Source organism: Bos indicus, chromosome 28 (genome assembly GCF_029378745.1).
Source record: "Bos indicus isolate NIAB-ARS_2022 breed Sahiwal x Tharparkar chromosome 28, NIAB-ARS_B.indTharparkar_mat_pri_1.0, whole genome shotgun sequence".
In the NCBI taxonomy this organism is placed as follows: domain Eukaryota; kingdom Metazoa; phylum Chordata; class Mammalia; order Artiodactyla; family Bovidae; genus Bos; species Bos indicus.
This window is the reverse complement of record NC_091787.1, coordinates 5,542,479-5,564,922: the sequence shown is the minus strand read 5'-3', so window position 1 is coordinate 5,564,922 and position 22,444 is coordinate 5,542,479. Positions and strand designations below refer to the sequence as shown.

General features: G+C 44.1%; 1 protein-coding gene across 8 annotated transcripts in view; it reads left to right on the top strand.

Annotated features, from left to right (window-relative positions):
* SIPA1L2 (signal induced proliferation associated 1 like 2) overlaps positions 1–22,444 on the top strand; it is a 246,883-nt gene that overhangs the window by 49,132 nt on the left and 175,307 nt on the right. For 7 of the 8 annotated variants that reach the window (XM_070781985.1, XM_070781987.1, XM_070781988.1 and 4 more), the window contains exon 2: positions 16,735–16,780. The exons of the other annotated variant lie outside the window; for it this stretch is intronic. The gene's annotated coding sequence lies outside the window, so the exon portion shown is untranslated. The remainder of the gene's footprint in view (positions 1–16,734; positions 16,781–22,444) is intronic. 8 annotated transcript variants of the gene reach the window in all.

Genomic DNA, 22,444 nt, shown 5'->3' with positions numbered 1-22,444 from the left:
GAGAAGAGTGCTTTATAATTTTTTGTAAACATTGCTAATATCTGGCTTAACGGAAGACAGCTGCATTATCTCATCTTATACCTACATTCATTCTGATATAATGATTGTTTTGGTTTTCATGTATGAAGAAAATCCAGCCCCACACAATAATGTAGATGCACAGGGGGAGTGTTTTAATACCTTTTTAGAGTAATGTGGATTCTTTAATGCTGTGCTAAACGAGTGATACTTTCTTAAAGGTTGGTTGAGATATAAATTTTGAAACCTGATCTATGAACTTTTAAAACCCTATTCCATATATGATTGTGAATATCATGCGTTGGTCATTTGGAAAATCTCCCAAATGTTGATATACATAATTTTTCATAAATTTGCAAAAATATCATTTTGCAAAAGTTATCTCACCAGTGAGAAAATATATATAGGGAAGTTGTCAGTTCAGTTCAGTTCAGTTTTTCAGTTGTGTCCGACTCTTTACGACCCCATGATCCACAGCACGCCAGGCCTCCCTGTCCATCACCAACTCCCGGAGTCCACCCAAACCCATGTCCATCGAGTTGGTGATGCCATCCAACCATCTCATCCTCTGTCGTCCCCTTCTCCTCCTGCCCTCAATCCCTCCCAGCATCAGGGTCTTTTCCAATGAGTCAGCTCTTCGCATGAGGTGGCCGAAGGATTGGAGTTTCAGCTTCAACATCAGTCCTTCCAATGAACACCCAGGACTGATCTCCTTCAGAATGGACTGGTTGGATCTGCTTGCAGCCCAAGGGACTCTCAAGAGTCTTCTCCAACACCACAGTTCAAAAGCGTCAATTCTTCGGTGCTCAGCTTTCTTTGTAGTCCAGCTGTCACATCCATACATGACCACTGGAAAAACCATAGCCTTAACTAGACGGACCTTTGTTGGCAAAGTAATGTCTCTGTTTTTTAATATGCTGTCTAGGTTGGTCATAGCTTTGCTTCCAAGGAGTAAGCGTCTTTTAATTTAATGGCTGCAGTCACCATCTGCAGTGATTTTGGAGCCCAGAAAGATAAAGTCAGCTACTGTTTCCACTGTTTCCCCATCTATTTGCCGTGAAGTGATGGGACCGGATGCCATGATCTTCGTTTTTTGAATGTTGAGCTTTAAGCCAACTTTTTCACTCTCCTCTTTCACTTTCATCAAGAGGTTTTTTAGTTCCTCTTCACTTTCTGCCATAAGGGTGATGTCATCTGCATATCTGAGGTTACTGATATTTCTCCCGGCAATCTTTATTCCAGCTGGTGCTTCCTCCACCTCCATGTTTTTTTACCTTTTGGCTGTACACACGGAATGTGGGATCTTAGTTCCCAGACCAGGGATCAAACCTGTGCCCCATGCATTGGCAGCAAGGAGTCTTAACCACTGGACCACCAGGGAAGTCCCCCTGGTTTCGTTTCTTTTCTATAAAATGTCTTCCAAAGAGCCATGTCTGAATCACCCCGGTTTGTATATCATGCCTTCAAGTAAAAGTGGATGTTTCATGAAAAAGTGGCTCATTTGCCCCTCCGCATGGTCTCCCAGGTGTTTTTCCTGGAAACCCCTGCTGCCTGTGGCATGTAGCTTTTGCTGTGTGCTGCCCTTTCATGCACAGAATGTTGAAAAGCTTGCACTCCAGGACTGAGCTTTGATAAAATTATTTTTCTTCTTTATCAAGAAGACCCTCCTTTTACCTGATCATTTTAGCTGCCGCTGTGCAGCACAGTTACCGGCACAGTTTGGACCACTGCCTTGTGCTAACATGCTGGCAGTTTTACATACGGTTACTTCTGTACTGTGGATGCAGCCAAACAGGCAAATAGTGTCTGAGGGTCATCATGAAAGTATTTTGACCTCACAGATCTCTTGGACGAGCCTGTAGGATGCCAGCAGGGCCATGCTGCTGCTGCTAAGTCGCTTCAGTCATGTCCGACTCTGTGCGACCCCATAGACGGCAGCCCACCAGGCTCCCCCGTCCCTGGGATTCTCCAGGCAAGAACACTGGAGTGGGTTGCCATTTCCTTCTCCAATTCATGAAAGTGAAAAGTGAAAGTGAAGTCGCTCTGTCGTGCCCGACTCTTAGCAACCCCATGGACTGCAGCCTTCCAGGCTCTTCCATCCATGGGATTTTCCAGGCAAGAGTACTGGAGTGGGGTGCCATTGCCTTCTCCGAGCAGGGCCATAGTTTACACTTTTGAGGGTTGTTGCTTTAAGACCTTTGGGGAAATTGCCAAAGGCAGCAGGAGCTAGACCTGGCTTGTCCTAATTGAGGATTCCAGAAATGAGATGGATCACATACAGTGTGCTGGGTGGTGTAGGGGCAGGCGAGGGGTGCAGATTGCTGGAAAGTGGAGCTTTTGTTGTGGACATCACTTCATGCACCCTGAATATCTAAGTCAGTGCCTGGTATGTTATGCAAGAAATATAGGTAGTCCTTTGAATAATTAGACTAAGAGTGAATAGTAGCTGACTTTATTTTCTGGGCTCCAAAATCACTGCAGATGGTGACTGCAGCCATGACATTAAAAGACACTTACTCCTTGGAAGCAAAGTTATGACCAACCTAGACAGCATATTAAAAAGCAGAGACGTTACTTTGCCAATAAAGGTCCGTGTAGTCAAGGCTATGGTTTTTTCAGTAGTCATGTATGGATGTGAGAGTTGGACTATAAAGAAAGCTGAGCACCGAAGAATTGATGCTTTTAAACTGTGGTCTTGGAGAAGACTCTTGAGAGTCCCTTGGACTGCAAGGAAATCCAACCAGTCCATTTTGAAGGAGATCAGCCCTGAGTGTTCACTGGAAGGACTGATGTTGAAGCTGAAACTGCAGTACTCTGGCTACCTGATGCGAAGAGCTGACTGATTGAAAAAGACCCTGATGCTGGGAGGGATTGAGGGCAGGAGGAGAAGGGGATGACAGAGTATGAGATGGCTGGATTGCATCACTGACTCAATGGACATGAGTTTGAGTGAACTCCGGGAGTTGGTGATGGACAGGGAGGCCTTGCGTGCTGTGGTCCATGGGGTCGCAAAGAGTCGGACACGACTGAGTGACTGAACTGAAATTGAATGGGATCATAAATTCAGTGTTTTTTTTTTAAAATCAAGTTTATTAAAGTATGCACATACATGCTAAGTTGCTTTAGTCGTGTCCAACTCTGTGCAACCCTAAGAACTGTAGCCCACCAGTCTCATCTGTCCATGGGATTCTCCAGGCAAGAATTCTAGAGTGGGTAGCTGTTCCCTTCTCCAGGTCATCTTCCCAACTCAGGGATTGAACCCATGTCTCTTACATGTCCTGCCTTGGCAGGCAGGTTCTTTACCACTAGCACCACCTGGGAAGCCCTATCAAAGTACGTCTTTTACTTGTATATTTTATAGGTAACAAAAAAGTTGAGAAATATTAGTTGCACGCCCTTCCCATCCCAGGCTCTGCTGTGATACCATAATCTTACTTCGTCCTCTGGCCTTTGCGGTCTGTCTCCTGCTCCATGGAGGTCCCCATCCCAGCTGTGCAGACCCACCTCAGCAGTGATAACTGCAGCCCTGGTCGATTTTACCTAAAAGAGCTGACAGTGGTTTTTCCCGATTGGGGGATGCACCCCAGCGTAAAGGCTGGGTCAGGTTGCTCGTGAAGTCGGTTTTGCTGTGTGGCAGTGCCCTTCACGCTGTGTTCCTGGTGTTCTTGCTCTGTGGCTAGGTGGTTTGGCAGTTTCCTTTGTTTTCTATGTGTGAGGTATCAGAAGTTTGTTGTTCCTGGGTGTTTCCAGAAGAGAGGGATTTCCCTGCCCAGAAGAATGCCTTGTTGTGTCTGTCAATGCTTTTCTTTGTTCTCCCTTTAAGGAAGTTTATCTTGGTGATAGTGAGGACTAATTTATACTCACGTGGGTTAGAATTACTGCCTTTGGAAGGTTATGTGTGTATGCATGCATGTGTGCTAAGTCGCTGCATGAAGCGAAGTGAAGTGAAGTCGCTCAGTCGTGTCCAACTCTTCGCAACTCCATGGACTGTAGTCCACCAGGCTCCTTGGTCCATGGGATTTTCCAGGCGTGAATACTGGAGTGGGTTGCCATTTCCTTCTCTAGGGGATCTTCCCAACCCAGGGATTGAACCCAGGTCTCCCACATTGTAGGCAGACGCTTTACCATCTGAGCTACCAGGGAAGCCCGCTAAGTCACTCCAGTCGTGTCTAACTCTTTGTGACCCGGTGGACTGTAGCCTGCCAGGCTCCTCTGTCTGTGGGATTCTCCAGGCAAGAATGCTGGAGTGGGTAGCCATGCCCTCCTCCAGGGGATCTTCCTGACACGGACTGAACATGTCTCCTGCATTGGCAAACAGGTTCTTTACCCAGTGAGCCACCTGAGAAGCCCTGTGTGTGATTATATACATAAACACACATATATGTATGCATATGTATATATGTGTGTTGTTGTTTAGTCGCTAAGTCATGTTTGAATCTTTAGGACCCCCTGGACTGTAGCCTGCCAGACTCCTCTGTGCATGGGATTTTCCAGGCATTCTTGGAATGGGTTGCCATTTCCTTCTCCAAGGGATCTTCCCAACACAGGGATTGAACCTGTCTCATGCATTGGCAGGTGGATTCTTTACCTCTGAATCACTTGGGAAGCCCAATGTATGTATGTATATATAAACAAATAAATTTAAATTATCCAGGATAGCTGGTTATTAGTGAGTTGGTATTTTGCTCCATTTTATTTTTCTCTCCAGTTTTCTGATTTTGTGTGATGATTTGGGGTGCTCTTCCTGTGAACCAGGAATACTCAGGTTGGAGTGAGTCTTTTAGAGCCTGTTGAGATAAGGCCCCATTTCCGTCTGCTCTTCCTATTAGGAATCCCCAGTCAGAGAGGCATCATGAGGTGATGCAGTTGTCTAGATAAAATTAAAATATCCAATGAAATATGAATGAGTACCTTATGGGACATCTGCTCCTGAAGATGTGTACAAGAGAAACCTAGAGACATGCTGTGTTATGACTGTCTTTTTGGTTGATTTCACTGTGATAAAGACAGGACCCAAGTGATGGAGAAAGAAGCAGAGGACAGTGTGGACAGAACTGCATCCATCCCCACTGTCCTGTCTCCTCATTGTCCTAAGCAAACAGACAAGGTTTTCAGGAGGAATCAACTCTTGTGTTTTTCTTTCATGTGAAATTTTTCTGAATTAGCTGATGAAGCCAAGCTCAGTAAATATTATCTTCATTTTGGGTTGTTCTTTTGTTTTGAAATGTCATTCCAACTCTATTCCCTATGTAGTTTTCTCTTTATTACTATTATTATTTTTATAGATTAGAGGTACTACCTTTTTCAGTCTTGCTTACCACATTTTTCTTCCTTTGATCCCATAAAATGTTTCATTCAGTTCAGCGGACCTATGTGAAGTGTGTACGAGTCAATAGCTATGTTTGACCAAGCCTCACATCTTTGTGTTCCACTGCAAGCCCTGAGATTTGCATGTTCAGTACCAGCACCCCTTTGTCTGTGCTTTTTTCCCTCATTTGGTTATTGGGATGAAGGGAACCTTGTTGTAGAGAATGAGTCTCTGAGGACAGTTTCTTCCTGCTTGCCTCTTTGTCTTGTTTCATTGATGTAGTTATTTACTCTTTTGTTTGCGCACAGGGTCTCAGGTATCAAGTTGTTGGCTCCTTTGGAGTAGAAAGACATTTTGGAGGTGAGAGAAATAGTACAGAAGGGAGAGGAGGAGAAGGGATATTAGAGAAAAAAGATTATTCCTCCTTGATCAGTTTCCATTTATGCAAAATTGTCAACCTTTGGCCTGTCTCTCCCCAGCCCCCATCCCACTTAACTTAGAAACTGTACCTCTTCATCTCTGCTTGTATAATAAAGCCTATATTGTTCTGTGATGATATATAATATCATGATGACTTCCCTAGATACGCTTGTAAAATAACTCCTTTATTGGAGAAAATAGAGACTTAGCTAGAAAATAAGCATTAGCCTCTAGAAAAGCACAGTTTGCTGACTGTTCTAGAACTGTCACCTAAATATCTGATATATTGGACTGAGAAAACTGATAGATGTTAGGTTTTCTTGAAACCAGGGGATAAACTAAGTGGATGGTTAGAGGGTAGTCGCTTTTGTTACATTTCAAGTGGTTTCATTGGATGTTTTTCTTGAAATTGTGTATCAGTTACAGGAGTTAGCTTTGCATTTTCTGTTTTTATGTATATAAAATAAAGATCTATATCTTGGTTGAATAGATACATAATTGTTTAAAATCTGGACAATTTGAAGTAATGGGGCTTTAAGGAAATACATCCTTATCACTTAGTAAATATTTGATACATATCAGCTATAATACCTTCCTTTTCTCTCCCAAACATGACAGCATAGTTATTATGTAACTTAGCACTGACAGATTTATTTCTTCTGCCCTAGATGTGGCCAAACCTGTAACAGATACATCCATACCAATTTATTTTCCCTCCCTCATTTTCCTTCTGTCTGGCTTGCCCAGCTCATCATAGATTTCCATCTTGTGTATTGTGTTAGTAACAATTTAAATGTGATTCAAGAAATTTATCTGAGAATGGGTTCTGTCCCTTTCAGTGTAGGAGAATAGAGACAACACTCCTAGCAAAGTTACCATTTGGGACATTTTTATCTTTTATGGATGCCTGTAGTCTTTTGTTTGAATGTAGACTTTCTTAGCTTATTAATGCTTGCTAACTGTATCTGTTTTCAAAAATAGAGGATGTACTTGAATTGTACAGATTTGTTTAATCCTTTCCTCCTGGCTTCGCAGGTGGTGCAGTGGTAGAGAATCTGCCTGCCAGTGCAGGAGATGCAGGAGACGCAGGTTTGATCCCTGGGTTAGGAAGATCTCCTGGAGAAGGAAATGGCAGCCCACTCCAGTATTCTTGCTTGGAGAATTCCATGGACGGAGGAGCCTGGCGGGCTACAGTCGATGGGGGCTCACTGAGCTGGACACAACGGAGCACACAAGAGTGTGCTTTACCAAGACACCAAGTGTTCATAATAGAGGATCCCCCAGTCTTAAAATCACATCCTAACATCATTAATGAGAACTGTGTTCTACCTGTAGAGAGTGTGGGAAGTCACGGGACTGTGAGTAGGCTTCATTTGGTAATGGGTGCTCCTAAAATTGGATCAATCTTTAACTCCTAAAATAACTAACATAATTCATAGCAGCACTATTCACAATAGCAAGACAGGGAAGCAACCTGAATGTTCATCAACAGATGTATGGAGATGTGGTAAGGGCTTTCTGGAGGTCCAGAGTTAAGACTGTGCCTTCCAATGCAGGGGGTGCAGGTTTGATCCCTGGACAGGGAGCTAAGACCCCACAAATCTTGAGGCCCAAGTGAAACATAAAACAGAAGCAGTACTGTAACAGACTCAGTAAAGACTTTAAAAGTAGTCCGTGTTAAAAAAAAATTCTTAAAAAAAGATGTGATATGTATGTATGTATATATGTGTATACACAAGAGAATATTCAGTTCAGTTCAGTCTCTCAGTCATGTTGGACTCTTTGCAACCCCATGAATCACAGCACGCCAGGCCTCCCTGTCCATCACCAACTCCCGGAGTTCACTCAAACTCATGTCCATCGAATTGGTGATGCCATCCCGCCATCTCATCCTCTGTCGTCCCCTTCTCCTCCTGCCCCCAATCCCTCCCAGCATCAGGGTCTTTTCCAGTGAGTCAACTCTTGGCATGAGGTGGCCAAAGTATTGGAGTTTCAGCTTCAACATCAGTCCTTCCAATGAACACTCAGGGCTGATCTCCTTTAGGATGGACTGGTTGGATATCCTTGCAGTCCAAGGGACTCTCAAGAGTCTTCTCCAACACCACAGTTCAAAAGCATCAATTCTTTAGCACTCAGCTTTCTTCACAGTCCAACTCTCACATCCATACATGACTACTGGGAAAACCATAGCCTTGACTAGACGGACCTTTGTTGGCAAAGTAATGTCTCTGCTTTTCAATATGCTATCTAGGTTGATCATAACTTTCCTTCCAAGGAGTAAGTGTCTTTTAATTTCATGGCTGCAATCACCATCTGCAGAGAATATTACTCAGCCATAAAAAAACAATGAAATAATGCCATTTTCAGCAACATGAATGGACCTAGAGATTATCATACTAAGCAAAATAAGCTAGACAGCCTAATACCTTATGATATAAAGTATATCTAAGTTATCTATAAGTGCAATCTAAGTTATGTTAGAAATAAATGTATCTACAAAACAAAAATAGACTCACAGATATAGAGAATAGACTGTGGTTGGTGATGGGGAAGGGATGGATTTGGAGTTAGGGATTAGCATATGCAAACTACTATGTATAGGATGTATAAACAAGATCCTGCTGTATAGCCCAGGGAACTATATTCAGTATCCTGTGATAAACAATAATGGAAAAGAATATGAAAATTTATATATATTTACAACTGAATCACTTTGCTGTCCTGCAGAAATTAAACAACACTGTACATTATACTTCTGTAAAATTAAGTTTAACAAAAAGATAATGAACATAAAACACCACCTTAAGAAATGATGTTTTCTTATTTGTAATGTCTTGCTTGTCTTCATGCAGATGATACTGCATACTAGCCAGTGATGGAACAAGAATCTGTTTCAGTTGAACATACCGAGTTCAGTGTCCTGTTTTCCTGAATAGGTATCCTTATGGGGATGCACATGAACTCATCATGTACGTCTTTCTGATAGTAAAATTGTTGCTGGTTCCCATGTTAATATTATCTTATTATTCATTATGTTTTACACACTGGGTAAAGGAGAGCAGTGTTCACCGAAAAGTGTCAGGACTTTCCGCTGCTCCACCCTCTACCTAAGCAATCGGAAAACAATTCTCTGGGTGTATGAGCAAGGGTGGAAGTGCAGGGACCTGGAAGGCTGGCTGGAGAGATTGTTGGTGGCTTGGTTGCCTTGGCTGAGAATTTGGACTTTGTGGTGCTGGAGCAGTTCAAGCTTTTTAGCTTTAATTAGCAGGAGGTATATTGGCTCCCAGGCATCTTCGTTATTTATCTTATTTGTGAGAAATATTGAAAGATCCCAGAGTATTTCCTCCACCATATCAAGGCCATTCTAATAGTCATGGTAATTTTTTCTTCAACGTTACAGAAAAATTAATGTAATAAATGTATGGCAAGGGATACAGACTTTGAATTAATTGTACCATCATCCTCAGCAAATGTAAGCTTATCCACTTTTGAGTATTCATTTCACCAACTGTTCATTGATTACCTGCTGTGCCTAAGGCTTCTGCTCATTAAATTGACTTTTTTGTAAATAAATCACATATGAGACAGACTGAAAAATGTTAAGAGCAAAAGCAGAAGCTACAAGTAATGATCTTCTGGGGGCATAGAGAGGAAGCATTGTCTAGAAAGTTTTTTTGGAAACTTTCCCCCCTAGAGATGTCTGAAGAAGTTCTGTGAGAGTGAAGGCTGCTGGTAGTTTGGGTGATGGGAACAGTTTGATAAAAGGGGCAGAAACAAGAGACCTCAGGACATATTTGTTTGGGAAAGGTCATTTACTGCAGGCTATGACTGTCAGATCAAAGGTGCTTGGGTCCACCTTATATAATTATTTGAAGGTTGTTTTGAGGTTGAAGTTATGCATGGTGCAGTTGTGAGCAGGTACACTCATCTGGACTATTGGTTATGAATGACAGAAACCCAATTTATACCATCTTAGGCAGAAAAGGAAAGGTTTTACTCAAGTGATTGGGATGGTTTGGGAGCAGCATACTTTAGATGCTGCTGGATCCAGGGGTCCAGCATTGGCCTGGAAACTCTCTCTCTGTTGTATCTTGACTCCCCTCCTCTGTTTAGCCGGGTCTTGAGTGCTTTCCATGGATCAGCAGGATGGCGGCCAGCAACTCACATCCTCCTGGCTTAGCTTCCTCAGTGGAAACTGACTTCCATGTCCCAAGATCTCTGCATTATCCCAGAAAACATGTAGACAGCTTGCTTTGGTTCTCCACCCTGATCTAGCCACTGAGGTGAAGGGGAGAGCTTGTTCCCTGAGTGGCACAGGGGCAGGGGTCCCTTTTGGTGCTAGAAGATGGGGTGCTGGGCAGACAGAGCCTGCGAGCCTAGTGTCGGTGGTGCGGGCAGGCATGTGAGGGACAGTAGGCTGATACCCAGGTTGTGAGCAGGGATGGAGCAAGGGCTTGTGGGAAGGGTGTGAGCTCTTTTCTAAGTAGAGTTAGGGGTACCGGTGGGTCTTCCATGTGGCAGCTGACTGATGGGGCTCAGAGAGACGGGAATAGCTGGTGTGGTCCCCAAATAAGCCACTGATGAAAGACATAGATGTAGAGTAGGCAAGCCCACTGGGGAGGAGCAGATACTAGGTAGAATCATGTGCAGCCTTTTCAGGTTGCCGTGTTGGTGATTTCCTGTGGCTTAGCCTGTCCTGTGGGAATTCCATTTGAAAATGCCCAGTGTTTTCCCTAGGCACACACCTACCCCTGTTCTTACTCTCCCTGGCGCTCAAGCCAGTAACTTTTTCTTTTCCTCTTTCCTGCTTCTTCTCTTCTTTACCCCTCCTACTCCTCTTCCCTTCTTTCTTCTCTTTCTGGAAAATACTTACCAGGTGCTTCTAAAGTGAAAAATACGGTGCTTAGTACTGCCTATGCTGTCATGAACCAGACCTGGTCCCTGCCCTCCTGAGGGCTTCCCAGATGGCGCTAGTGGTAAAGAACCTGCTTGCCAATGCGGGAGACCTAAGAGACTCAGGTTTGACCCCTGGGGAGGAAATGGCAACCCACTCCAGTTTTTTTTTTTTGCCTGGAGAATCCTATGGACAGAGAAGCTTGCTAGGCTATGGTCCATTGGGTTGAAAAGAGTCAGATACGACTGAAGTGACTTAGCACGTATGCCAGTCTCCTGAAGTCTAGACTCAGAAGCGAGTGTTTAGGGCTTGATGGAGTTCTCTGTGAGCAGTGGTGTTGGTGTTGTGGGGTTTGTTTGGGATTTTCCATGAGGTTTGCAGAGGCATCCAAGTCCTAAATTCTTCCTCACTCACCCTTGGGCTGGGATGAGGGGGAGGAGAAGGCCTGCATGGGTGTTGGATACACGTGTACAAATTTTCCTGACAAAATGAGGGAGGGGACAGAGCTCCCCTGACTCCCCACACCCTTGCTGTGTTCCAGCTGCTCCAGTGTTACCTACTTTCTCCACGTCTGTCCTCCCAGCTGAAGTTTGGCCTCCTCCTCAGTCCTCTCACAGTACCTCCCAGAGACTCTTCCATTATATTCTGTTGACACTTGGTCCCCATCTTCTATGGAGTGGTTGGCTTGCTCCATCAGGCAGAAAGCTTCATGTGGCAACAGCTCCTAATAGTGCTGAGGAAAGGGTTTGAGTGCTGAGGTGTTAAAGGAATAGTGTTAAATGTTAGAGTAACTGCAAAGGGATTCTGTTTCCAGTTTCTTTCTCTGTTCTTATCTCTACCCAACTTAGAAAAAAACCCAAAAAACTGGGGTAAATATGCAGTGGAATATTATTCAGCCTTAAAAAATGAGGTCATCCTGTCCTGTGACTACATGGATGAGCCTAGAGGACATCATGCTCCCGGAGGATAAGAACTGCGTGAATCCACTTAAAATAATCAGACTCAGAGAAGCAGAGCAGGATGGTGGTTGCCAGGGGCTGGGTAGGAGAGGAAACGGGCAGTTACAGTCCAGTGGGTCTAACGTTTCAGTCACATACATACAAGGAATAAGTTCTAGAGTCTGCTGTGCAGTGTTACGCTTGTAATTCAGTATTGAATTGTGCACTTAAATGTGTTATGATGGTGGATCTCATGTTAAGTCTTCTTTTGTTGTTTAGTCGCCAAGTCGTGTCCAACTCTTTGTGACTCCATGGACTGCAGCACACCAGACCTCCCTGTTGCTCACTATCTCTCCATTGAGTTGGTAATACCATCCAACCATCTAATCCTCTGTCAACCTCTTCTCCTGCCTTTAATCTTGCCCAGCATTGGGGTCTTTTCCAATGAGTCGGCATTCTTAGCACAGTTAGGAAAAAAAAAAGTGTGTGTCTGTGTGCGTCTGTGTGTGTGTGTGTGTGTGTGTGTGTGTGTGTGTATAAGCAGCCACCAAAGGGGGAAAATAAGAACAGTCCCTGAGCGACAGCAGTGCTTTGTGTTGGGCACACTGAAATCACAGTGTGACTTGAGGGGTGAGGAAATGTCTCGGGTTGAGAGTCTTATTGCACTGACCTGATTCACAGTGAAAACAGACTCCTCTGACTGGCCAGTTATTTGCTCAAAGTTTGTAGCATATGTTTTAACACTGAGCTGACATCGTGTTCGTGATTTAGACATCGCTGTGGCCTGGACACTGGTGTTAGAGAGCACTGGGGCTGTGTGTGTGTGTGTGTACAAATATTGAGACAGGCCTGGTTACTGGTGCTGCTGAGTGGTCACTAGTGTTGAATGCTGGACACTGACAGGTGAGCTGATGTCCAGAATGCATTTCCGGGAGCAAGTGGCATCATCTGACATTTATCTACAGAATCCCCCATGATTCAGAAGTTCTCTCCCTGTGTGATTGGCTGTTTGAATCTGGGCCTGGGTGCATATCCATGTGGACTGTGCTTCTGGAGTGGGTGAGGTTTGGGTTCGGGTTCTTGGCCTACTGATGATGGGGAGGTGTGACCGTGGCTCATGGCCTTGGCAGAGGTTCACCGACTGGCCCCCGGGCCCTGATGCAGGGCAGTAAGAGGCGGGAACCCTGCTGCTCAAGACCAAAGGTCGCAGGTGCATGGATAGAAATCCGCGTTGATGACTTGGACCCTCGAAGGCATCTCATTATTTTGAGAGGAGTTTTTATTTTTAAGTTAAAAATGCAAGAATAAAACTTGGCCATTCTCTGATGCTGGCTGGCTTGCTTGCCCTGGAGTACTAACAAGCATGTCCTTATAGTCAATGGAGAAATGGTGATTTTTGAGCCGGAGGGAATATTTGTATTCTTCACAGTGGAAAGAAAATATTTGCCTTCACTTTCTCAGAACCTGGTTTCACTAGGGAAACAGCTGAAGAACCTGCTGGTGGAGACAAAGGGCCGGGCTGCCCTGCGCCTGCAGACACAGTTTTCTGGCAGAGCTTCTGGCTGAGGTGTGAGGGGCCTCTCTGGGCAGCGGGTGGAGGAGGAAGGTCCCTCTTCCTGATCCTCTGTGACGGCCCCCGCCGAGGTCTGCGGCTTGGGAAGGCCGCGCTGCAAGAAAAATGTCCTTCTTTTTTTCTCCAGAGCCAAAACAATAGCTAGTTCCCTCATATAAACCACCTGCTTGGTAGGAAATGGAGCACAACTCTCAAGTCCCCAGTGCCACTCAGAGGATTTGTGGTTTCCCTTCCTGTCTGTAAACAAAAGCAGCTGGTTACAAGAGCCGGGCATTAATTGTTTACAGGATGTTTGCTGTACCAAAGGAAGGAAAAGTGCCTTTTACAGAGTTGCAGTCATTGTGTGGCGGGTATTAGCACATAATTTAAGGGTGAAGGGAAATTAACTACATGATACTTAGTCATGAAACGCAGATGGTTTAATCAGGAGGATTTTTGAAGACTTATTTTGTACACCAAAGTTGAGGGTTTTATAGTGAATCAGCATAAAAAATGTAGAGCCTCTGTGGAGGAAAAAAAAAGATTCTTAAAAGTTTGAAAAATCGTGAGGCTTGGAGACTTGAAAATTTTTGCTATTGTACAAGTTCGTGCTTTGTTAGCAAGAAATTGTTAGCTTTTGTAGTTCAGTTGTGTCTCCCATGTAGGCTGCCTTTGGGTGCTTTGTGGTATAAGGACGGCTGTGCCTGGGTGCCCTGGTGTGTGTGTGTGTGTGTGTGTGTGTGTGTGTGTGTGCAAGGGGTAGACTGACTGTCTCCTTCTCCAGCTCCTACCTAGCATGGGAACTCATAACCAGGAGATGGATGGTTGAACATTTGCTGAGTGGATGAATGCATGGATGGGTTTAATACATTAGTGAAGATCGAAACCATGTGATACCCATGAATACATTGTTTTCTGATTATCTGGTGTGAGTAAGCCTTTTTGATGAATGCTATTTTTGTTTTAAATTTATATGTATAAATTCCTTTATTTATTTAGGCTGTGCTGGGTCTTTGTTGCTGTGCACGCATTCTCCAGTTGCGGGGAGTGGGGGCTACTCTTTACTTGCAGGGCTCCGGCTTCTCATTGCGGTGGCTTCTGTTGCTGTGGATCATGGGCTCTAGGGAGCACGAGCAGCCGTATTTTCTGCACGTGGGCTCAGTAATTGCAGCTCCCGGGCTCTGGAGCACAAGCTCAGTAGCTGTGGTGCATGGATTTAGTTGCTCCTTGGCACATGGGATTTTCCTCAATCAGAGATTGAAACTGTGTCTTCTGCGTTGGCAGGTGGATTCTTCACCACTGAGCCACCAGGGAAGCCTGACAAATGGTATTTTTTGGATTGTGGTGAAATAGATATGATATTTTACCATTTTAAGTGTACAATTCAGTGGCATTAATTTATATTCACCTTGTTGTACAACCGTCACCACCATCCGTCTTTGGAGCATTTTCACCTTACCAAACAGAAAATTTGTATTTATTAAACACGAACTCCCCATCCTCCGTCCCCAGCTTCTGGCAACCACCGTTCTCCTTCCTGAGTCTGGAAATTTGACTCCTGGTTACCTCGTATAAGTGAAATCATACAGTACTTGTCCTTTTGTGCCTGGTTTATTTTATTTAATAGAATGTCCTCAAAATTCATCCATATTTTGGTGTATGTCTCAATTCCCTTCCTTTAAAAGGCTGAATAATGCTCTGTTGTATGGATAAAGCATAGTCTGATGGTCACTTGGATTGTTTTTACTTTTTAGCTGTTGTGAATAGTATTGCAATGAACCTGGGGAATAAATATCTGTTTTAGTCTCTGTTTTCAATTCTTTTGCGTACATATCCATATATGTCCAGAAGTGGAATTGCTGGATCATATGGTAATTCTATTCTTTTTTTTTTTTTTTAAGAAACTTTCCATACCGTGCTTTAGATTTTTAAACTCAGAATTGGCTATATTGGCTGCATAAGTTATGTCAATGAGAATTTCTTTCCTCCCTCTTCCTCTTGCACATAATCTTCAATTCAGCTGCAACTGAAGGACAAGTAATAGTACCTCTTCACCCACTGTTTCAATTCTTCATGCAAATTGAGGCAGGTTAGAAAAGGAGGCTTTCAGAAGCTGAGACCTATCATAGCGTTTTTGATAGGTGACCCTAAAATGTGTTAGGGGCGCCATTCATACTGAATGGGGACAACAGATGTAAAGCTGGCGTGGAGCGGGCGTCCTGCCAGCAGCAGAGAAGCCCGGTCAGTAGTGCTTCATCCAGGCTGTGCTCACCTCGTTGCATATGGAGTCCGTTCAGTGTCATGTGGGAGAGTGGGCCCCAGCCACTTTGCTCCAGTTTAGTTTGCAGAAATTCTCATGCTTCCTTTTTTTTAAAAAAAAATTATGTATAATAAGAGATCATGGTCTTAGCAGCCAGGCTGACTTGAGTTCGTACCCTGTTCTTTGTGACTTGGTTTGGGTGCTTTGGGCAAGTAGCCAGTCTTTAGAGCACCAGTCTCCACTCCAGGGCTGAGGCGGGAAGGCTGGGTTTTTTTTTTCTTTTTTAATTAAAGTGTATTTGATTAACAATGTTGTGTTAATTCCTGCTGTACAGCCACATATCTCAGCTATACATATATATTTATTCTTTTTTATATTCTTTTCCATTATGGTGTAACACAGAATATTAAATATGGTTCTCTTGGGTTTTTTTTTTTAAGATGATTGTGAATTTGTAAGTGACACATATTTAGTAGGGTGCCTGGCACATAGTGCTGTGTACTGACCACTGCTGTTCTTCAAAGCAGATACTATTTAATAGAAAGTGCAAAAAGTGAAAATGTTAGTTGCTCAGTTGTGTCTGACTCTGTGACCCCTAGGACTGTAGTCCGCCAGGCTCCTCTGTCCATGGAGTTCTCCAGGCAACAATACTGGAGTGGGTTTCCACCTCCTTCCTCAGGGGATCTTCCTGACCCAGAGATCGAACTGGGGTCTCCTGCATTGCAGGCGTCCGAGCCACTAGGGAAACCTGTTGTTTAATGGAAGTTGGCACCAAAATAGCCACCTGGAGCAGCAGTTCTCAAAGGTTTGGTCTTAGGCCCCCTTTACCCTTAAAAATGACTCGGGATCCCAAGGAGCTTTTGATTACACAATCAAAATCTTATCTCTGTTTATACTTATCTCTACTGATACTCACAGTATTGGAACTAAAGTCAAGACATTTAAAAATATTTCTTAATTTATTTGAAATGGCAATAAGCCCTGTACTTTTTATTCTAAATAATGTGTCTCATGAAATCACTGTTTTCCAAAACAAGAGACATCAGTGAGCAGATGACCTTTAGATTTTTTGTAAATCTCATACATATCTGGCATCAGAAAATAAGCCAAATACCCCTCTCTTTACACCATGATGTGTCTGCCTCTAGGAGACTGCACTATATTTTGTGTCCTGGTTTTGGTTTGGCTCTGAATTTGGCTTTTGGATTTGGATTTGAAAATGGCTTTGACCTGCAAACCTCTGGAAGGGTCTTGGGAAGCCCAGGGTCCTCAGATCACACTCTGAAAACTTCAGAGCAGGAGTTTCTCTGTGAGTCTGAGCTGGGTCTCTTTCTTCTCTTGCAGGATCTTGCTCTTGGCCGTGTGAGCAGGAGCCCACCACCCCAGCCAGGTAAGCCTGCCAGCAGGCCGGACCTGCGAAGCCGTCCTTACCTCCACAGCTGCTTCCGGTTTGAAAGTGTGCTTTTCAAAAAAGATGCTTTCTGTTCCCCTTGGCTTGCAGATTGAATGTTCTGATTTGTCCCTCCTCCTGGGCAGGCAGACAGGACTGCCCAGGTGGCTCAGTGGTAAAGAACCCACCAGCCATTGAAGGAGACATAGGAGACATGAGACTCGGGTTCAGTCCCTGGGTCAGGAAGATCCCCTGGAGGAGGGCATGGCAACCCACTCCAGTATTCCTGCCTGGAGAATTCCATGAACAGAGGAGCCTGGTGGGCTATAGTCCAAGGGGTAGCAAAGACTCAGACATGACTGAAGCGACTTAGCACACACGTACAGCAGACAGGGGTGAGCATTCCTCTGAGAAGCCTCTTTGGTTTGGAGTTGCCTACATTGGGGGCCTCAGGAGGAGTCTCTTGCAAGTTCCAATTATTAGTTTTCTTTCCTTCCTTCTTCACTTCTTCTTTCCTTTTCCTTCCTTCCTTTCTTTTCTTTCTTTCTTCCTTTCTTTCAGCTATTCAGCTATCATGTGGATGCAGTTAGAAAAGTCTGTGTTGAAATCCTCATAGGGTTGTTTTAACATGGGTTATCATTATACCCAATTCAAGGCAACATCAAAATCTATTCAACAAACCTGTTGTTTAAAAAAAATATGAGTGGAGTTCATTTATTTTGATTCTTTCTTTTCTCTTCTGCAAAGCCTTTTATTCTCACACATTTATGTGTAATGAGAACATTGTAATTGATGAGCTGCTTTGCTGTTGTTCTGTTGCTAAGTCGTGTCTAACTCTTTTGCAGCCCCATGGACTGTAGCCTGCCAAGCTCCTCTGTCCATGGAATTTTCCAGGCTAGAATATTAGAGTGGGTTGCCGTTTCCTTCTCCAGGGGATCTTCCCGACCCAGGGATAGAACCTGCATCTCCTGCATTGCAGGCAGACTCTTTACTGCTGAGCCACAAGGGAAGGGTTGCATAATCCTGTATAGATCATTTTATCATTCCATGTCCTCCTTTCGCATTGATGAAGTTAGGACTTATTTAACCCTCATCCAGGCTTAGAAGCCTGTTTATCAGAGGATTAGAAGACTTGTTATGTGGGATAAGTCAATTATGATCATTAAGGGATTACTTAGAAAAATTTGGGCTGAGCTCCAAATTGTTATTCTTACGAAGATGAATAAAATTCTCCGAGACAGCCGGTACCATGGTGTGATAGTGGTGTGCATTTCATTCGTCCTTCAGATTTCTAGTAAAAAATTTTTAACTCCTTTGGCGTCTTCTTATCAGAAAGCAGCTGTTTTGATGCCTGGACTATTATCTTGTTCTTCCTTTCTCTGCTCTCAGCTTCACATTCAACCTCCTGCCTTTCTGGAAGGAAAATAAATATTGTCAGGGTGGTGCTAGGCTTCCTTGTGAGCCTGTCCTTTTTTCTTTTTGGCCAGTTTTGTTAAGGTCAATAGAATTCTAGGACTCCATGGATGTCCAGAGCGACCATCATTTGTCTCCATTTACTTAAAATATTCTCAGACTGTTAAGTTCCTCATGGTCTTGCCCAAGTTTCTGAGTCAAAAGCCTAGTTTCTGAATTTGATCTATTAGGAAACAGCACCATTGAGTGTGGGGTGTGGGGGCGGGGGTCATTTGCTTGCTGACGGCAGCAACAATACCATATGTTGTCAGGACCCAGATGTCAAGAGTGAGGTGGAGACTGTGCTGCTTGGGCATCAGGAAATGCATTAGCTTATATGGAAGACTAATCTCATCCTCAGGTTCGTCTTTTTTGCTCCTATATTCATGAAAGTTAAAGGGGCATTAACATTTTCCAGATTATGTTTAAAAACATTTATATGCCACTAGCAGCCAGACTTAGAAAGGCTGACCCACCTCAGGGAGACAGTCTTAAAATCTGAAGACCTAAGGGGAGAGAAACCCTGGATCCTCCGGTTATACGTGTCCTGGAGCAGGGTTGGGTTCAGTAATTGCTTATTAGATACTTTCTATAAGTGGAACCCTCTGGTAAGTGCCAAGGGGAAGAAGATGATTAAAATGCAGCCCTTCCCTTTCAAGAGTTTACAATATTAACGGGAAGGAAAAAAGTATATACAAGTAGCTCTAATACAGGGCTCACATCCTGTAGGCATCAGATGCTGAGATAATGCTAGTGAGCTGAGATGACCCCTCCACGATGCCTGGCATGTCCTGGGCACTTAATACACACATTTCAGTGGACAAATGAATGCATTTAGACATGTCCATTTTGGTGTACTTTATTCACAGCAAAGAAAAAAAAGGATGTGCAGAAAGAGAGGATTTGAGAGATTTCATGGGACCCAGAGATTATGAGAATTTGGTGAGGTCTCCAAGGGCTTAAGGCAGGCGAGTCAAAGTCCCCCACCTAAGATGCCTTTCTGCTGTGTCCCAGGACAGTCCTACTGGTTCCTGGCCTCCTCTTCCCAAGCCTGGGAGAACGCTTATTAGTTCTCTGTTTTCCCTGAACTCATCACTTGTTTTCAAGTGATGGCTTGACCAGAATAGGATTTGGTCCTTAATTTGATAGGTCTAGTACCTTGGTTTCTCATGGACTGGTTCAGTGTAATCAGATTTAAAACACAAAACCAATCCTGCTTTGTACTAGGAATTCTTTTTCTTAAAAAAAAAATCAGTCAATTAAGTAAGTAATTTCTGGCTGTGGTGGGTCTTTGTTGCTGCCTGGGTTTTTCTGCAGTTGCTGCAGCGTGGGGGCACTCACTAGTCAGTGTGCGGGCCGCTCAGTGGCGGGTTCTCCTGCTGTGCAGCACAGACTCTAGGGTGTGTGGACTTGAGCAGTTGCGGCACACGTACATGGGCTCAGTCGCGGCAGCCCCCCGGCTCTGGAGCACAAGCTCGGTAGTGGTGGCACACGTGTGGTTGCTCTGCAGCATGTGGGGTCTTCCCGGAGCGGGGATCAAGCCCACGTCTCCTGCCTTGGCAGGCAGCACTGAGCCACCAGGGAAGCCCCTTGGAGCTATTTTTGTTAACGGACGAAATGACACCACTAGGGATTTCTTTCTTTTCCCTCTTTTCCAGTTTCTTGTTCTTCCCATTACTTTCTGTCTGGTTGACTACGTGACAGTGTGCTCATTATATTACAAATGATTTTTCCCCCCTAAAATGTAATTCTGATCAATTTGATCATATGAGGGGGACTTCATGATCAAATAGTCTTACTGTATCTGCAGCCCATTCCCTTTTTCTTCTAATAATTATGGTTGTACATTATTGCAGCTTTATCTGCTTTCTCTTTACTGTATGGTAGGTACTGTTGAGTACTCATTTCATGTTCCAACAGCACTGAGGTAGGTATTACCATTCCCCTTGTAGAAATAAGGGAACTGGGTCCAAGGGAGCAAAATGGTTTGTTCAAGGTCACAGAACTAGCCATTTATGGAGCCCTGAGGACCTGGGCTGTCCCAACTCACTATGACCGTGGCCCCAGGGAAGGGTGTCCAGTTGAAGGCTGAGTCATCCCATTAGTCTTATAGAGATGTCCCAATGTGATCTCTTCTGCAGGCAGCTATGAGAAAAACAGAAAGAAGAGTTTGTACAATCAGATTGATAAGATGGCCATATATTGATCATCCATAAAGATAAGCCTACTGATACTGTGTAAAACCGCATGGAATCCTAACATCACTTTAAGGATGTGTGGTGGGATGACATTGAACAATTACTGCATATTCTGAAACTGCAGTGAATGCTGAGTGAATGACCCACCCACAGCCTGAAGACCTACTTGTATCAAGCCTCTTAAAACACACTTGTCCTTAAGGGTTATGAGTAGTAGATCTTTGACAGCTTTGTGGGTGTTTTGGTGGCTTCTCAGTTTAAATGATAATTTGGCACGATTTCTGAAGGGTGAATGTGACCATTATGAATATCAGCGTATTAGGGATTATCATTGGGAAATATTTAAAATGCGTTATGTCAGACATTGTGTATGCTATCTGCAGCGTTACCATTCATAAAACGCCCACAGTTCTGTGCTGTAAAGACTGCATTCCCTTGGTGACAGGCTGCTCACACCCATCTTGGTTCAGGAACCTGAGAGTCAACACAGCTTTTTTAGAGAACATGTAGTTTTGTAAGTTTTCTTTCCGTTGTTTATTAAAAAAAATTTTTTTGAATTTATTTATTTGGCTGTGTCTGGTCTTGTTTGTGGCACACAAGCTTCTCTCTAGCTGTGGCTCACAGGCTAGGTGTGGGATCTTAGTTCCCTGACCAGGGATCGAACTCACATCCCCTGCATCGTAAGGTGAATTCTTCACCACTGGACCACCTCCTTTGCTTTCATTAAACATTACTCTTTGGAGAAAATATCAGTGGAAGATTTCAATGGAAGCGTTCCACATTGGAACAGTGGATGGTGTTAAGATCTGGATTCTGAGGTAAAATATTGTTTTTCCTTGATAAAAACACCTTTCCCTGGGAATTAGTTGAGTGTCTGATAGAAGCAGAGAAGCAAAGCAAGTGTCCCCTCTGAGAATCACTCCAAATTCTGCAGTCCTCCTGCCCTGCGTTTTCTATGACCTGGGAGGCTGTAGATGAGGCTCCTTTGTCCCCTTTACACCTTGAGACACAATAGGAGTCAAGGCATGGCAGCCTTCCCTTCTGGAAGGTTGTTTAGAGAAAGGAGTAGAGTCCACCCGTTTGGTGAAATGTCCCAAGTATCTATATTTAATAACCTGCTAACAAATGTGAACATGTTTTTTTTTTGGCTGCTGTGGCACTGAAGCTTCTCTCTAGTTGTGAAGCTCTGGCTTCTCTAGTTGTGGCGTGTAGGCTTAGCTGCCCTGTGCGGCATATGGGATCTTGGTTCCCTGACCAGGGATTGAACCTATGTCCCTTGCACTGGAAGGTGGATTCTTAAACACTGGACCACCGGAGAAGCCCCTAAACACATTGTAAAAATCAGATTCCTCGATTCTGTCTTCTCCTCAATGTATAGAGGCAGCTGCCAACCCTTTCTGTTTCAAGCTTCTCTTTCCTTCAGTGGGAGCAGCTCTGAGGTCATCTTCCCACTGTGCCGCTGAGAGTACTCCAAGGACAGAGGTGACCCAGACATTTCAGGAGAGTCGAGCTCTCAGTTGCCTGAGCCAACTCCCATGTATTTGCAGACAAACATCTGGAAAATGGAAAAACACAGTTTAGTGACAAGAACATTAAAGAACCTTCATTTTAAGGTTGGACAATAACAGGGTTTACTCTCCAGGTGGTGAGATTATTAACTTAATGTCACTGTTGCTGAAAAGAGAGTGGGTCAGGAGGATGGTCAGGTCCCAGGCCATGTCAGAGTCCCTGGGACGGCTGCCAAGTGTGGTTTCTTGGCTTTGTGCAGGAACGAATTCAAGAGTGAGCTGTATTAACGTGAAAGAAGATTTATTCAGGGAGGAAACACACTGCATAGACAAAGGTGGGCCACCTCAGAAGGTGAGAGTGGCGTGGGGTTGTCAGTTTTTATAGGGGTGGCTGATTTCATAGGCTAATGAATGGGGGAAATATGCCTGCTATTTTGAGGAAGGGGTGGGGATTTCTAGCAGTTGGGCCACTACTCACTTTTTGCCCTTTTATGGCAGGCCTTAGA